This window comes from Mustela nivalis (genome assembly GCF_964662115.1).
Source record: "Mustela nivalis genome assembly, chromosome: 1".
In the NCBI taxonomy this organism is placed as follows: Eukaryota; Metazoa; Chordata; class Mammalia; order Carnivora; family Mustelidae; genus Mustela; species Mustela nivalis.
Genome location: NC_139020.1, coordinates 83,506,881 through 83,523,667, shown reverse-complemented (window position 1 = coordinate 83,523,667; position 16,787 = coordinate 83,506,881).

Below are 16,787 nucleotides of genomic sequence, written 5' to 3'. Positions count from 1 at the left end.
ATAGCACCCAATGCTACTCAGGTCTGCAGATTTCTACTTGTCCTTGTCAGACTCCAAAAGCAGAGATGGTTTTGGCAAACATATGGCTTTACCCTTTCAGGCACCTGACAGAACTGTGCTAGGAGACAAGGTTCGTCTATAGCTTCGATCCTCACTAAAGGCACCAGCGCAACAATCGGATTTCTCCTGTTGCATAAACCCATTTATTTATTCCTTTACCCCCAGCTACTATTTCTCCTCTCCATGTGTCATTTGTTTTTACCCAAACTTTTCCACCATTTGAAGGGATGTGAGATTCAGCCACTGTTGCTGGTCTAAAGTGTTTCCCCCTCAATCCACTCCTCTACGAGTAGGATTTGTAGAGCACTGAGCAACACAGCTGCATTCCTGCTCAACCTGAATTTTTGCGAGATGAAGGGAAGGCAGCTCAGAGGTCCTTAGGAATTCTGGCACACAGATTTAAAGGTATAGTTAGAGTTCCTTGGTCAGGAGCATCTCTTCTTCCTTCTGCTTTTGGTACCCACAGTTGCAGTCCTGGACCCAGAATGATCACTACCAGTCAGAAAGAAAGTTGGGGTGACGTGGGAATAATCATATAGTCATACTAACACCCTCCCCATCCCCTGTCCCCCCAATCCTCCAGAGAAGCAGAGGAGTCTAATGAGTGGGGAGCCCTCCTTGGCTCCCCACATGCCGAGTGTGAGCACACAGGCCTTTCATGCCTTTATGCCCCCAGTTTTAGGCAATAAATGTTCAATTGTCCCTGCCAACTCTCTATCAAACCACTACTCCAAGAATGACATGCTAAGTCCATTTGTGTGAGATCTCTTTGCTTACTCTTGGGCACTATGGGCTGCAAAGTACATTCTTGCTCTGAAGAAATGTAACCCAGCAGTCCAAATTGTACAGTATCCTCTGCTCTGGTCCTTTGATAGTGTTTTGAGCATTTGCATTACCACTGGGTATGCAAAGCCCAGTCCAAATTAAGTGTCTGTTCCATCAGGACCAATTTATAGGCTTCTAGCTCTCCTGGCAATGGCCCAATATAGTCTGCTTGCCAGCTGTGCCCAAGAGTCTTCTCTCTGGGAATGTGCCCCACAGCTGCCTATAGCTTCTGTCTTCCGAGCTGGCAGACGGGACAGTTCTGGCTGGCATTTTGTGCCTCTGGGGGTGCAAGAGGAATAGGTTGATGATCAGCCCATCTCTGTGTTGCTGCAGCTACCCCCTTGGACCCAGTTGAACAGGCGAATGCACCGAGATAACCACTTGCTGATTCCAATCACCTTCCAATCTGGGAAAGAAATTCTTCGAATAGGGCATTGACATGTCCTATGTAACGCACCCCTTAAATTCCCATAGGTCTTTGTCTCATATGGACATCCCCTTAGTAATCCGATTTTTTCATTGTCCATCTGCCTGACTTTATGGCCAAGCCATGGGCCACTGCCCATGAGCCAGACAGACACACTCTAACTTCTGGGTTCTCACTGTTGTTCAGTTCCTCCATCAACGCAAGGAGAATAGACGTAATCCAGCCAGTTGTGCTGATTGGCTCTCACCTTCTTCAGTTATAGTTTTTCACCAGCTTGTCATCTGCAGCCTTCCAAATAGGATGCTGCTTGTACTGTAAACTGCCGTCCATAAACCACATAGCTTTTTGTTGGTCAGTCAAGAGTCATTTGTATGACACCACCAATGAGTCAGTAGCATCTAGAGGCTCCAAAAGTTGGCCCTGTAGAAACGAAGCCACCCACTCCCGGATATAATGAGAACCTCCCTTTGTTCCTCCAGGAGCATGTTCCTGAGGAGACCATTTTCATTTTATTATGAAACTCTTCACTGTACTGGTTTCCTTATTGGAATGTTTCTGTGACATCATCCAAGATATTATGCATATTTCAGGTTTCAAGATTATTTTGGGTCCTTCAGTTACAGACTCGGTTTCAATTAATGCCCATAAATAACAAGCCAATAACTGTCTCTCATATGACATGTACCATACTGCTGCATCTGGAAATTTTCTGTCCCCAAATCCCAGCAATCACTGCCGGGCAGTATTCATGGGCTATGGCCATAAGCTCTCGTCCGTGTTAAGTGTGAGTTTGCAGATACTTTCAACATTATCTCTGAGTGTGAATTATGAGAGCCCAATATTGATCGGACTATCACTCTTTGCTACTTTGAAGTCTCCCACTCACACAAGGACTCCTTTCAGGTAGTTTTATGAGGGGAGCGAGTGGTGCTCCCACGTGTGGAATCTGTGCCCTCCACACCCATGCACCGCCACAGGCACTGGGCTTCTTACTCAGTTCCAGGGCTAGGCAACGTCGACTGTTACCTTTGAGTTTTCTGTTGAATGTCAAAGGTGGCTCTCGCTCATGCTACTCCTAATAATTGTACTGTTTGGATGGGCTCTGAGATCTTTGCTGGATTTGTCAACCAGCCTGTGTTAGTTATGTGTGTCACCATTTCATTTAAGTAGTCACTCGTTCCTCAGTGTCTGACACTGTCATGATATCATCAGTGTAGTATATTATCAAACCAAAGTATGGCAGTAAACTGGTGACTCGAATAACCCTGTGGCAATGTAGTCATTGTAACCTGGGATCCTTCTATGAAGGCAAACTGTGGTTGGCTCATTTCTGAGACCATGATCAAGAAAAAAAGCATTTGCAAGATCTAGCACCAAGTACTGGTATCTTTGGCTTATATTTTTTGCAGTGTTGAAACCATACCAGGGACTGCTGATGCCGTAGGTGATAGTACTTTATTCAGGCCTTGATAATCTGCTATTTGTCTCTTTGAGTCATTTCTCTTTCTCATGGGCCACACAGGGCAAACCTACAGAGATGTCATTAAATAAAGTGGAAATCTCTTTAGTCTATGAGGCATCCAATAGTTGGGTCATATTAACAACCTGTGTGGGCACCAGCAAATCTATAGATTATGTCCAATTAATAACAGCCAAAGGGTAATTTCATTGCCTTCACTTTTATAATATAATATATAGGAAGTGTTCCCCAGTCAGACGTAATATCCATCCCCATCATGCATCCAGGTAAAGGAGACAAAACTATCTCACACAGTCTGTTCAGACAACCCAGTTTTTACCCAAACTTTGGACTGTTGCATCCTCGTATGCTCCCAAGATAACTGTGGCCCCCGTTAGGACCTCACCAATAGGTTTTGAAATTTCACATTGGGATCCTGCACTTAGGGAGTCCCAGAAAAAGTTGTGTCCAGCCCCTGGCCATTTTGACCACACATGTGCACATGGCATTGGGTCCCCAAGCCAGGGATCAGGCCAAGACACCCTGGTACTTTTATCAACCTTCATCCTGATTAACTTGCCTAACCGTTGGCACCAGTGATACAATGTCATGTTTTTCATGTTGGCTTGGCCTTCCAGCTCTTAAATTTCCTCCAAACTAGGGTAAATAGAGTGGATTTGTTTAGAGCCCTTCAGTGTCAGAGCACCAGCAGGAGCTGCTGTCTGTGCACTCGGTCTCCCATAGTGCAGCATGAAGATCAGTGTTTCAGCCTCATCAGTGTCCTCCTTCTTCGTTCCATTTCCTAATAACCATTTAAAGACTATCCTGCTGGGGCTCTTCCTAGACTATCCTCCTTTTCCCCCGTTCTTTAGTGAATGGGCCTAATTTTCTTAGACTACAGGTAAGCTGAGAAAACAATTCTGACATGGTATCTTGGACTGTTGCTTGTCTTTGCAATGGTATGTCTGTATGGGGTATCTATGCACAAGGGGCTCCCTTAGTCATGGCGTTTGCTATGACCTGGCTGGGGTATGTGAAGTGGATGGACTCTTGATCGTCATTAAGCCAAGCCAGCGTGGATTGCATATGCAGCCTTTGAGCTGTCTCATCTGGGCAGTTCCAGTCAGCGTTTCAGGATTGGGACCACCAAGGTACTAACTTATCTTGTAGATCGATTTCATCAGCTTCTTCACACCATGTCCTCTGGTTCAGTAGTCTTGGTTTTGCATTCCCTCTACACCCCCTGCCCTCTACCGTTCGGACTGCTTTCTTGGTGTCCAGAGATTGTAGAGGTGTTATCTATTGTTCGAGCGAAATTTATCCCTTTGGTAGTGGCCATGAGGCTAGCAGCCATAGCTCTGATGAGCCAAGTGGCCTGGCGCCAGGATTTGTTAAAATGCTCCCCTTTACTTTCACCAATTATTATAGATTAAAACAGCCAAGGGATTGTGTATTAAACTTCTTTCCCATCCTTTTCTATTTTTTTTCCTGTACCCAGTAAAGCCTGCCCTTTGGGAATTTGGTCTATCACTTCTGAATTCCGTTGGTAACGCTTATACCCAGTAACTGAGGGCCGTGTGGCTGCTGTCTCCCTTCCATCCTGAGAGATGAGACAGCTAATGTGAGGAGAGAAAACTAACATGCCCAAGGTCATACAGCAAAGAATGACAGAGCCAGTATTTGAAACCAAGCTTCTCCGACGCCAAGGCCTTGCCCTTAACCTTTAGCAAAACTCCCTCCTGTGAATAGATTGTAAACCTTAGAAGCTAGAAGCTTCTCCTGTTCCATCGGGCATTTATTCCATGATTCCACAGGGATTCCCTCTTTCCCACATTCCCTCCTCCTCTTTTTGTGACGGGCAGTCCACTCAATCTTGCTCAGCTTCAGATACACATTGGGCAACAGGAGCATTGTCTGGGCTCTCTTTGTGCCTTTGCTGTTTCCACCCCAAGGCCTCTGCTGGGCAGGAAGGGGCAGTTCAAATAGATCAGTAATTCTTCAACTTGGCTGCAAGTTGGCATTACTTTGGGAAACTTAAATAAATACTAATACCCAGGAGCACCTGGGTGACTCAGTCTGCCTTTGGCTTGGGTCATGATCCCGGGGTGCTGGGATAGATCCCCATGCCGAGCTCCCTGCTCCGCGGGAAGTCTGCTTCTCCCTCTGCCCGCTCCGCCCCGTCCCCCCTCCCCTCCCCTCAAGCTCTCAATCTCTCTCTCAAAAAAAAAGAAAAGGAAGGAAAAGAAAATTACTAATACCCAGTTCCACCCTTAAAGGTCTGATTTAGTTGGTTGATTTCTGTCTTAGTTTACTCAGGCTGCTGAACAGACTGCTGTAGACAGGGTGGCTTATAAAGAATAGAAATTTATTTCTTATCATTCTGGAGGCCGGGGAGTCCAAGATCCAGGCACCAGCAGATTCAGTGTGTGGTGAGAACCTGCTTCTGGATTTATAGACGGCTGTGTTTTTGCTCTGTCCTCACATGGTAGGAGGGGTGAAGTAGTTCTCCGGGACCCTCTTTTAGTAAGGGCACTCATCCCATTTAAGAGGGCTCCACCTTCCTGACCTAATCACCTCCCAAAGACCCCACTTCCAAATACCATCACTCTGGGGGCGAGGCTTCAACACAGGAATTTGGGGAGTACACGAACATTCATTCTCTAGCAGCTGTTTGTGGGTGGAATGGTCACTCCCAAAAAGGTGTGTTTACTCCCAGAACCTGTGAATGTCAACTCATTTGGAAAAAGGTCTTTGCAGATGTAATTAAGCCATCTTAAAGTAAGAGGAAATCATCCTGGATTATCCCAGTTGGCCCTAAATCCATGGACAAGTGCCCTTAGAGAGACACCAGGGAAGAGACAGAGGGAGAAAAGGAGGCTGCGGGAGGATGGGGTGGAGATCGCAGCCGTGTGGACACGAGCCCGGGAACATCTCGAGACCGCAGAAGCTGGAAGAGATGAAGAATTCTCCCCTAGAGCCTTCAGAGGAAGCACAGCCGTGCTCATACCTTGATGTCAAACCACCAGCCTCTAGAACTGTGAGAGAACAAACTTCTGTTGCATAAGCTACCATGCCTGCGGTAATTTGTTCACCGGTCCCGGGGAACGAACACAGTTGGGGTGTGGCCCGGGGCACTGCGTGTTTCTGAGAGTTCCCCTAGGGGTTCTAGTGTGCAGCCAGGGCTGGGAACCACTGGACGAGGGCATTTCAAAAGTGCCTCCCCTGGCAGTTTCCCTCAGCTTAGGGCTTAAATGCTTTCAGGAATATCATGATGTCTTCTCAATTACATTTGTGTTACCTTCGAGTGGAGTAAATACTTGATGCACTGTGGGAGCAGCTGGGGCATATAAAATCTATAGTGAGGAAATTAAAAGCTTTACATACAGATGTTTTGGTATCTGTACCTAATTCCGTACGCCCAGAATTTTTTTTCTTGAAGGCTCTTTGGGCTGTATCCGCAGCGTTGTTTGCTGCTGCTTTGTTGGGTTTCTGAGTTATCCTGTCTGCTGCTTCTCCTGCCTTCCTGTCGTCCTGCTGCTTGTCTCTGGGCAGTTTACTCAGGACTCCTCAGCACCCCTGGAAACCTGGCCTGAAGAAGGAGAGAGACCATGCCAGGTGCTCTGTCTACGGGGCTGAGGAAATGTTGTGTAGAGTGAGGAGGAAATGGCCAGGTGAGGTGAGGTTTCTGGGATTTTGCCCCTTCTCCACATCCCTGCACGGGGAGATAGTGTTTCCAATGTATATACACCTTTCCATATAAACCTTGAGAAAGAAGATGTTGGGGAATGAAAGAGATGCTTGTATTCAAGTACAGACTTTGTTACTCTTTTAGGGGACTGGGGATCAGTTAATTAATTGAACTGACAGTTTGAGAGCTTTCACGGGTTAGAATTCAACACAAGTTTAATAGTCTCTGAAGCCTGTGATTTCTTCACCATACCCTGCCTCTTCAAAAAAATACATGGCTATGTAAAAATATATATACTGATACTGATGTTTGTGTTTGCATTCTACAATGTGAATGACCCTTACAAACATGATGTCAACTGAAAGAAGACACAAAAAACTACATAATGTATGATTCTATTTATATAAAATGTCCAGGGACGCCTGGGTGACTCAGTTGTTTAGGCGTCTGCATTCAGCTCAGGTCATGATCCCAGGGTCCTGGAATTGAGTCCCACATCTGGCTGCTCAGAGGGGATTTTGCTCCCTCACCCTCTGTAGCTTCCCCTGCTTGTGCTCGCTCTCGCTCACTCTCTCAAATAAATAAATAAAATCTTAAAAAAAAAAAAAAAGTCCAGAAAAGACAAATCTGGAAAGATAGAAAGTAGATCAATGGTTGTCTGGAGTTGGGTGTGGTAATGGGTGTTAACTGTGATTGGGCAAGAGGGATCTTTTTGGGGTGATGGAAATGTTCTAATGGGTGAAAACGTGATGGTTGCACAACCTGGCCGAGTTTACTACAAACCATGGAATGTACATTTACAATTATTTTATAGTATATAAATGATACCTCCATAAACTTGCTTAAATATATATATATATGTATATGTATATATAATCTAATTTAACCCTGTTACTATGAGAGTACATGTTAAATTTTGTAATCTGTAGTGTAGACTTGTGGCAGAGCCTCATTTTCTCTGAAGGGCTGGGCATCATGAACCTGTCTAATCCTGTGAGGTCAAGAGGGTGGCACCTGCTCGAGTAATCCCAAGCCCAGGGAGTTTTTCTCACTAGATCTTCAGATTAGTCTATAGCCTTTCTCCTGCCAGAGAGTTTGGAAAAGTGATGCTGATTTTCTCCCCTTTCAGCATCCTATCAGGATATGTACAACAGTTTTATTGTAGAAATAATATAGGAGATTTTTTACAAGAAAGTCATTGAAACCATACCACTTCTATAGACTCTAAGTAGGATCTTGGCTTTACATTCTGTATCAGTCAGGATGGACTGGGTTATGCTGCAGTAATAAAAGCTATCCAAATTGCAGTGGCTTAAAAGAATAATAGTTTATTATTATTCTGCATTCATACACTGCATGACTTTGAGGGTTGGTGGGAGGGCTTTGCTCCATGTCATCTTTACTCGGGGACTCAGATGGACAGTCTCCACCATCTAAGACATTGCCAGTGTCATGGTATGAGGAAGAAAATATGGAGAAATACACATACTAGTTCTTAAATGTTTCTACCCAGAAGTCACAAACATCTTTTCCACTCATGTTTTATTGGACAGAGCGAGTCACATGACATCACCCAACTTCAAAAGAGCAGAGAAATGTATACCTCCTTCCTGTTGGGAAGTAAAAGGGAAGGGAAAGTGGGTGAACAGTAATGCTTGTTACATCCACTTTCACCAGAAGAGACATCCCAGTGGTAAGGACTCACAAGCTGCCCTCTGCTGGATGAGGGTGACTATATGTTCCCTTTTGCCTGAGGGGTTTTGTCAGGATGAGGCACTTTTAGTGCTAAAACTGGGAGAGTTTCAAGCCAATTGAGATGGTTGGTCACACTAGTTGAGTTTTGCTTTGAGTTGCACATCATGGGTATGAAAGATGGAGGGATCTCTTTGCCCATGAATACTGCTTTCAAAAAATCAAAGTTATAGTCCGGGCCCTAGAGTAAACCAGCAAACCCTTTTGAGTTTTTTTTTTTTTTAAGGTTATTTTAAGATTATTTTTTGAGGGGGGGGGGAAGCAAACTCTCCACTGAGCAGAGAGCCCAACTTGAGGCTCGATCCCAGGACCCTGAGATCATGATCTGAGCCAAAGGCAGATGGTTAACCAACTGAGCTTCCCAGGTACCCCATCCTTTTGGGTCTTTTAATTAAAAATTGAGGTTACTATAGAGACTGCTTTAAAAGTTCTCACTGGTCCCTAGCTCTAATAGGGAATCTGAGTACTTGTCTCCCTGGGCAGGGTCTGGAAAATTCCCTTGTTCATTCAAAAGCCATCAAGTTACTTTACCCCATCTTGAAAAGCTGATGAAGCTGAGCCTTGGAGCTGCTCACTGACATGGAGCCCTTAATGTGTTTGCATGGTCAATGTGTTTTATAAAGTTTTCAAATTAAGATATGTTTGTATTCATTTTCTAAAAGAGGGCTTCCCAAATTATATACTCTTTAGGTACCACAAAAACCTGGACTGATTCCAGATTGCATGAGAACATATCCACTGTGCTTCTCATGCCTCAGATGGAAAAAGGGCATGACTTTCCTCAGGAAAACCTTCCCCATCTTCCTGTGTAGCCTTTTCCCCTATTGTACATTTTCAGAGCACCATGTACTTCCTATTCATAATGTTTGGGCAATTATGTGATTAAAGTCTATCTCCCTTAAGAGGTTCTCCACTCCAGCAAGGCAGACCCCATCTCTACCTTCATTTGGCACTGTTTCTCCAATACCTACCTGCTTGCACCAGAGCTCAGTAAATGTTGCATAAAATAATATACACAGTGTATACAGCATGCATAAACAATTATTTTAGTTGAGTTTATTTTGAAGAATTTGTTGTATGCTTACAAATATCTGGAGACAACCTGAAGTTTTGTCAAATGAGGCTAGTGTCAGTGTTCTAGGCTACTATCTAAATATTGTATCTAGATAATGCAGGTTAACACACATCTGACACCAGTATGGTTATCATTTCTACCTAGGGAAATGAAACCTCAGTTGTCCAAGAATCTGAAACTATCTAATTTTAATATTCCATTTAGCTCCCAGAATTCCTTGAAATAGCCGTAAGAGAACGCACGGCGATAATATGATACCCAGCAAAATAATCCTTGTTATATGCTGACACTCTAATTCAAGTTTTATAGCCATCATACTGTTCTGTTTGTTGTACCTCCAATATAGTGCTTCAGTCATACAGTCCTTTCAGGATTAGCAGTAGTTACCATTTATGGAGCACTTATTTTGTGCTGGGCACTAAACTAGTGACTTTACATGCACTAGCTAAATCCTAACAATATGCTTATGATCCTACTATCCTCATTGTACAAAGAACATAACTGAGGCTCAGAGAGGACAAATAACTTGTCCAAGGTCATAGTCACAGAGAAGTTCAAGGAGGAGAAGGAGCCTGATTGTCCTAATATTCATTTTTCTTCTCTTTCTTAGTAAAAGCTCTCAATTTTAGGCAAATAAATGGATGTGAATAAAACTATTTCAGTTTAGAGAGGATGGTAGTCACATTTATTATCACATATTTGCATAACCAGGACTTCAGAATAGTAAAAAAAAAAAGAAAAGAAAAAGTAATAATCGTTCCTCTACCACTTTAGCTGAAAACTTGATTCCTTGGGCAGGCTTTGCCAAAAATATTTGACCTAGAGACCTCACCCAGTTAAAAACCCCGTTGAAAGGTCTTTCACTTGATGTAACATCAATGACAAAGGACTGGAGTTAGTGGAATTCATAAGAGATGATGAAGGCACCATTGGGTGTGGCCTACTGTTAAAAGAGATAAAAGGAAACTATTGTGTCTTTCTAGAAAATAAAATAGAAAAGACCCATTATTTAGACACTCAAAATAAACACTGATTTTGAGAACAGAAAACCTGAATTCTGGTCTAATCATTGTCCTGGTCCCTTGGCTAGCTGCCTTTTTACCTTCTAGAATTGGACACGGGAGCTTACAGAAGACTTTATAAAGTATGAGGACACAGAACAAATCATTGAATTGGTGGCCTAAAATTGTAGTTCTTCAAAAATAGTTCAGAAGAAATGCTTAACATTTTCTCAGACCCTTTCTGCAGGTGACTGTAAACACTGAAAGAATTTTAGTTTACTTAGTTCTTCCATCTGGGTTCCTGTGGTATTTTTTATTGCTCATTAATATTCACACCAGCATTGATACTAATTATTAACTTTTCCTGGCAGTAGTTTTACCATATCCCAAGGAGAGAAAGGGGATTCTGGGACCCACAGAATCATCATGGTGGTGACTCAGTCCCACCAGGAAGTGTATTTGTCAAACAATACAGGATTGATAAGGAGCACCTTTTACTGGAACAACACATTGCACTTTCAATTTACTTTCACAGGTATTAACTCACGTGACTGTGGTTATGGGTGACAGTAGTTTGAAGATTCGTGGTCTCAGCACTCGCAGACCGACCACTTTGTGCTTCTCTTTTCAGACCTATAAAGCAGACATAACACTACCTTCCTTCTCTATTACACGAGTTGTTCTGTGGCTCCAATGAGAACATGCATATAGGAGTGCTTTGCAAACTGTAAAGCTCAGTGTAAATAAAAAGTCATCATACTAAAATAATATGAAAGACGAGGAAACAGATATTCCTGAATTTGCTAAAGGTGATTGGGTAGGTAATGGTAGAGCTGGGCTCCAGCATTCCTCCAAAAAAGAAATACGTCGGGAGTGGAGATCTGCAGTTTTTTATGGCCAGCCAGCAGCTGCCCTTGCCTATGTTTTGAAGATTCCCTCCCCTTCTGAGGCACACCCCTCCTGTCACTTCTTAAACTGAATATACCGCTCTGTTTCCTTGGCCTCCTCTCAGGTGGGGAGCCCTAGCAACCTTCTGCATCTGCCTTATGCCTTGTCTGGGAAGCTAGAGGGATGAAGAAGGGATTAGACCCACACGGACTCCAGTGGTTAATGGAGTCTGCTGCCTCGTAGTGTCTGCCCAGGCTCCGGTCCTCACTGAGCCTGTCTGTGGGATGATTGGGGTGTGTTCCAGACAGCAATACCCCAAATCTGGCTCTCAGGCCTTCCTGGAGAGTCTGTGAACTACCCAGTGTCTTTAGGTCAGTGCTTCTCATAGCTGTGCAGTGCTTGCAGATCACCAGGAGGTTGTGTTAAAATGCTGATAGGGACTCAGTAGGTGTGGGTGGGCCTGGGATTCTGCACTTCTAACAAGTCTCCAGGTGATGCTGATGTCGCTGGCCTGCGGATCTCACTTTGTGTGGCAAGGCCTTTACTAAATTTGTTCTCAGTGCAAGCTAACACCCTGACCTTACTTACGGATTCTGTCATCAGAAATGAGGAGGTAGGATTTACATAAAATGATACTAAAAGGAACATTTCTAATTTTTCTGGAATTACAATTATCTTGTTGTCTCCTAAAAAAACCAAAAAAAAAAAAAAAACCAAAAAAACCTGGATGATATTTACTTTAAAAAAAAAAAGGTGAGTTAAAATTGTGTTGAGCAATATTTTGTCGTTCTGTACCAGTCCTAGAAATCATTGGAGACACGATGATGTGTCATGAAACTAGATCTGGAAATCAATCTTGGAGTAGTTACACTTCAGGTGCACTATTAGAATGCGGAAGTCAGGGATTGTAGGAGGGAAGAATGAAAACTTCCTAGCTGAAGTTAATTCCCTTGAATTCCTTCTCACACACTTTCTGTCTCTAAGTAAATGAAGACAATAGATAAAGTCTAGCTGGATAAAGGCAGAAACAGAATAGTCCTCCCCAAAATATAGTAACATTAGTTAACAACAGACGGCTAAAGACGAGTGTCCGAGTCAGCTTGGGCTGCCACAACAAAATGTCACAGCCCGGATGCTTAAACAACAGGCATTTATTTCTCACGGTTCTGGAAGCTGGGCAAGTCTGAGGTGCTGGTAGATTTGGTTTTTGGTGAGACTTCTCTTCCCGGCTTGCAAGTGGCCACTTTTGCGCTATTTCCTCACAAGATGAAAGGGAGTTCTGGTGTCTTCCTCTTTCCATAAAGATGCTTACCTCATTTTGGGGGTTGGGTCCCACCATCCTGACCTTATGTAAACCTAAGTACCTCCTAAAGGCCCCACATCCAGTATCACCACATCAGAGGGTAGGGTTTCAACATCTAAATTATGTGGGCAGGGGACACAAACATTCAGTCCATTACAACGAGATTCTTCTAGATAAATGATTTAACTTCAACGCTGGCAGTCTGGCAGTTCTGGGCAAAGGGCCGTGTTGTCAGTAGTGGTGTGTTTCACTGGAAGGAAGGTGTACCATTGTGAGCTCTGACTGACAGCGGAGCAGGGGGCAGCACTCCTTCTCCATGGGAGCTGGAGGACGGCTTGTTTTGTCATTTGGAAAAAACCGGTGCACAGCAAGTCCCTGGATGCCATGAAAAGCATCTTCAACAAAAAACTGGATGCCTCATTCTAGAAAACAAACATTGCAAAACTCCAAGGTGGCTCAGAACCCCAGGAAATAGATCAATGGCCTTTAGGAAGAAAACCAAGAGCTGTTTGAATACATAACTACAGACTTCCACTAGAAAATGTCAGTAGCAAAAGAACTTCTTAGGGTTGATATCTTGGCTGCATCTGCTTTTCCAGGCCTGGTACTGAAAACAAGAGTCTGTGACAGAGAGAAAACAGATGTGGAGAGAAACCTGAGTAGTTTTTGCCACACGTAAATCAGGAAATGCACGATCATCTCCTATTTACAACTTCAAGAAACGATTCTCAGTCCTACAGTATCTTTTTCTTTCTTTCTTCTTCTTCTTTTTTTTTTGTAAGTAAGCTCCATACACAGCATGGAGCGCAATTCAGGGTTTGAACCCACGACCCTGAGATCAATACCTGAGCTGAGACTGAGTTGGATGCTTAACCAACTGAGCCACCCAGGTGCCCCTGATGTTATAGGATTTAAGGAATTCTCCAAGATGGTTTCAGGAAACCCTCTTTCTTCAAATCTCTCTCCATTAACATTCCATTCTCTAAGAATTAAGATAAATAAACCTACTGTTTAATCTAAAAACAAGCACAACTCACATACAAACTTCATATAGTATCTTTAGTATCAAAATGAGATAAAAATTATATGAATTGAATAGTGCTAAATAGATAAATAGCAAAATTTGTCCTTAAGATGGATAGGCCTTTGAGATACACTATAGAGTAAAATCAAACTGAAAAACAATTACATATCACATAATTTTTGAGACAAACATATATAAAAATGGTATTTTCTGTAATATATAGGAAGATTTAGGGAAAAATGGTCTGGAATGAACACTCCTAACCGAGATGAGTACTTACCCCAAGGAAAGGACTAAACAACCACCATAAAACAAAAAATCCAAGCATGGGCTTTATCAACAGGAGTTTCCAAGAACAAGCCTCATTTGGGCCTCAGAGAGAGAAGACACACCATCTTCATGGGTTTAACCATATGTGTTGGGAAAAATAATAAACAAATATATTTAAATAAAAGGAGAGGAGTTGGAAAAGTAATCACTTTATCCCTTGCTGTCCTCTCCCATTCAAATGATGCTTTGGCCTCCACTTCCTCAGGCAAAGAGAGGCCAAAACTGAGTAAATTGAAGTAAATACAAACAATTTAATTCTTGGCCAGGGCTCCCTGATCATTTGCAGGACACAGGGCTATAGTAAAGACTAATCTCCATATGTAATATGTCTAAATATTTAAAGGTTAGATGAAATACATTCCATTTTCCTGACTTTACAGATATTCCTGTAAAATGATGTGGAAGACCAGGTGGAGTTAGACTTCTCAGAGTCCATCACCAGTGTGAGGCAGCATTAGGAGAGCTGGCTCGGGGTCCATGGGCCACCCTCTTGGTTTTCCACTGCTTGCTTTGTGCACATGGTGAAGGGCTTGTTACACACATGTGGACCACTCAGCTCCCACGTGGACCACCCAAGCGCCATCCATATCCCGTCAAGCAGCTGCCCTTGGTCTCCTCTTACTCTGGCCTGTGCACTCTGGGGGTACGCTCTACCCACAGAAAGTTGGACCTGGGAAAATGGTCTCTGCAGGCCCTAGAAGTGGGTTCAGGACCATTTGGAAAGGAAATCTGGGGTCTCCCATCTTGAGTCTGGTCTACAAACTGGGTGGGGGAAAAAGTCTCTAGAATGGCACATCCTTTGGGGCTCATTGGCTCCTCAACCTGTGGGAGGTACAAATGGAGGAGGAGGAGGAGGAGGCCCACAGTAGGGCCCACAGTTGGCCCTGGCCCATGGTCAGTACTGCTCTTTGCCTGGAGGACTCCTGGGCTCAGATATTGATTAGTTAGGGGATTTCAGGGGTTATTTTGACCACATTATATATAGAACCCAAGTTAGTGAATTAACTTCATTTTCTTCACTTTGTACAAAACATGGATAGTTAAAAATATGAGCAGCACAGTCAGCATCCAGACTTGCTCCTCTGTGAGAGATGCCCAGGACCGGGGCAGAGACGGATGAATGAAACCAGACCCACTTCTTTCATCTTACCATATCATTGCACCGGAATAGCAGGCAGAATTGTCAACACTGTGTTAACTGTTCTCTCTCCCTCTTTTGCAAACCAACTAAGGTTGAATTTACCGAAGCTGAAGCACAAGTGATGTGATTCCACGGCACTAACCAAAGCATCTTGTTTCCTGTTTGTATTAGTTATTTACCGCTGCAAAACAAATTACCCCCAAATTTAACAGCTTAAAACAACAAACATTTATTATGTCATAGTTTGCCTGGGTCAGGAATCTGGAAGTGACTTGGCGCACTGGGGCTGCAATCATGAAAAAGCTCAACTGCGGTAAAGGATCCCCTTCCAAGCTCACTCACCTGGTTGTTTATAGGCTTTGGTGCCTCACAGGCTGTTGGATCAAGAGTTTCAGTTCTCTGGGCCTCGGTTGCTTACCACACTACGTGGGCCTCCTGGAAGCCAAAGAAGGAAAATTTTAGGAAGGGGAGAATGGTCAAGTCAATGGCCTATGGAAAAGTATCCTTCAGATCTAGCAGCTGCAAGGTAACTGCTGACCTCAGCAAGAGTGGGCAGTGGGTCAGGAACAATGTTACAATTGGTTGAGAAGTCAATGGGAAGGAGGGAAAGGGAGATTTGGCTAGTGGAGTCCAAACCAGGGTTGGCCAACAGGGGCTGGGTTGGGCCACTTGGGGAGCTTATACAAAATATGCCAATGCCTTATAGTTAGTTATAATGTATTATATATTTGAAAGTTGCTAAGAGAGTATATCTGGAAGTTCTTATCATGAAAAAAAAGTCTGTAACTGTGCGGTGATGGATGTTTACTAGACTTATTATGGTGATTTCGCAATATATACAAATATGGAATCATTATGTTGTATACTTGAAATTGATACAGTGTTGTATGTCAATTATATCTTAATTAAAAAAATACCAGTTCCTAGACATCTTCCCTTTTGCGGGGAGGGACAACAAAGTTGAGGTTGAGAAAAGTTAAGTAACTTGCTCAAATTCCCATAGATAGAAGAGGGCAGAGCTGGGGTGAGAGCTCAGGCTCATCTGGAAGCCAAAGTTTGGTGGGTAGGCAATATTCTACTCTGGCTCCCCACAAGCCCATGTGAACATGAACCAGCCTTTCACTGACAGCTGGTGGCCTGGTGTGAGTTCCATTATATGATCTAGAACCCTAGTTAGCTTGTATGTAAAGAGGGTGTAATATTTACCTTGTGTTGTTATTGCAATGATTAAGTAAATTTATTTTTAATGCCCTCTTGCCAAAGACCACTTGGAATACACCTGTAGTTATGCAAGCTGGATTTATTACTCATTGCAGTGAGGGACACCATGAAGGTATCTCAGTGAAAGGATGTTAGAAAATATTATTAAAGGATCTGGGCTCTTGTTAACAGACTTGGATGCAGGTTTAAGAAAGCAGGGATCGTTCTATGAATGTGTGTCTTCATGAATCTTAGCCATAGGGAGGGCAGATTAGAGTAAGGCTAAGGCCATGAGTGGCCAAGAAGCAGCAGTCCCTCATATTAGTCAGGACAGCCGTGTGTTTGGTATTTTGTGGCTTGGATCATGTTCACATTTTGTCTATGTTCAGACATGATTGGTGAGTCTTGTCTTGTTCTTGTTTCTTGTGTTGTTCTTGGTCTTGTTCTTGTCTTGATCCATCGTGGTCCCTGAGAGGCCTTGTCTGATGCTGATGTTCTGTGAAACTGTTGATGTTCAGCGGGAGAACACCAAGGCCCAGTAAGAGTGCCAGGGTAGCTCTTAGAATATAAAGTATCGACTACAGTATTGGACTCACGTGTGTTCCACCAGCAGG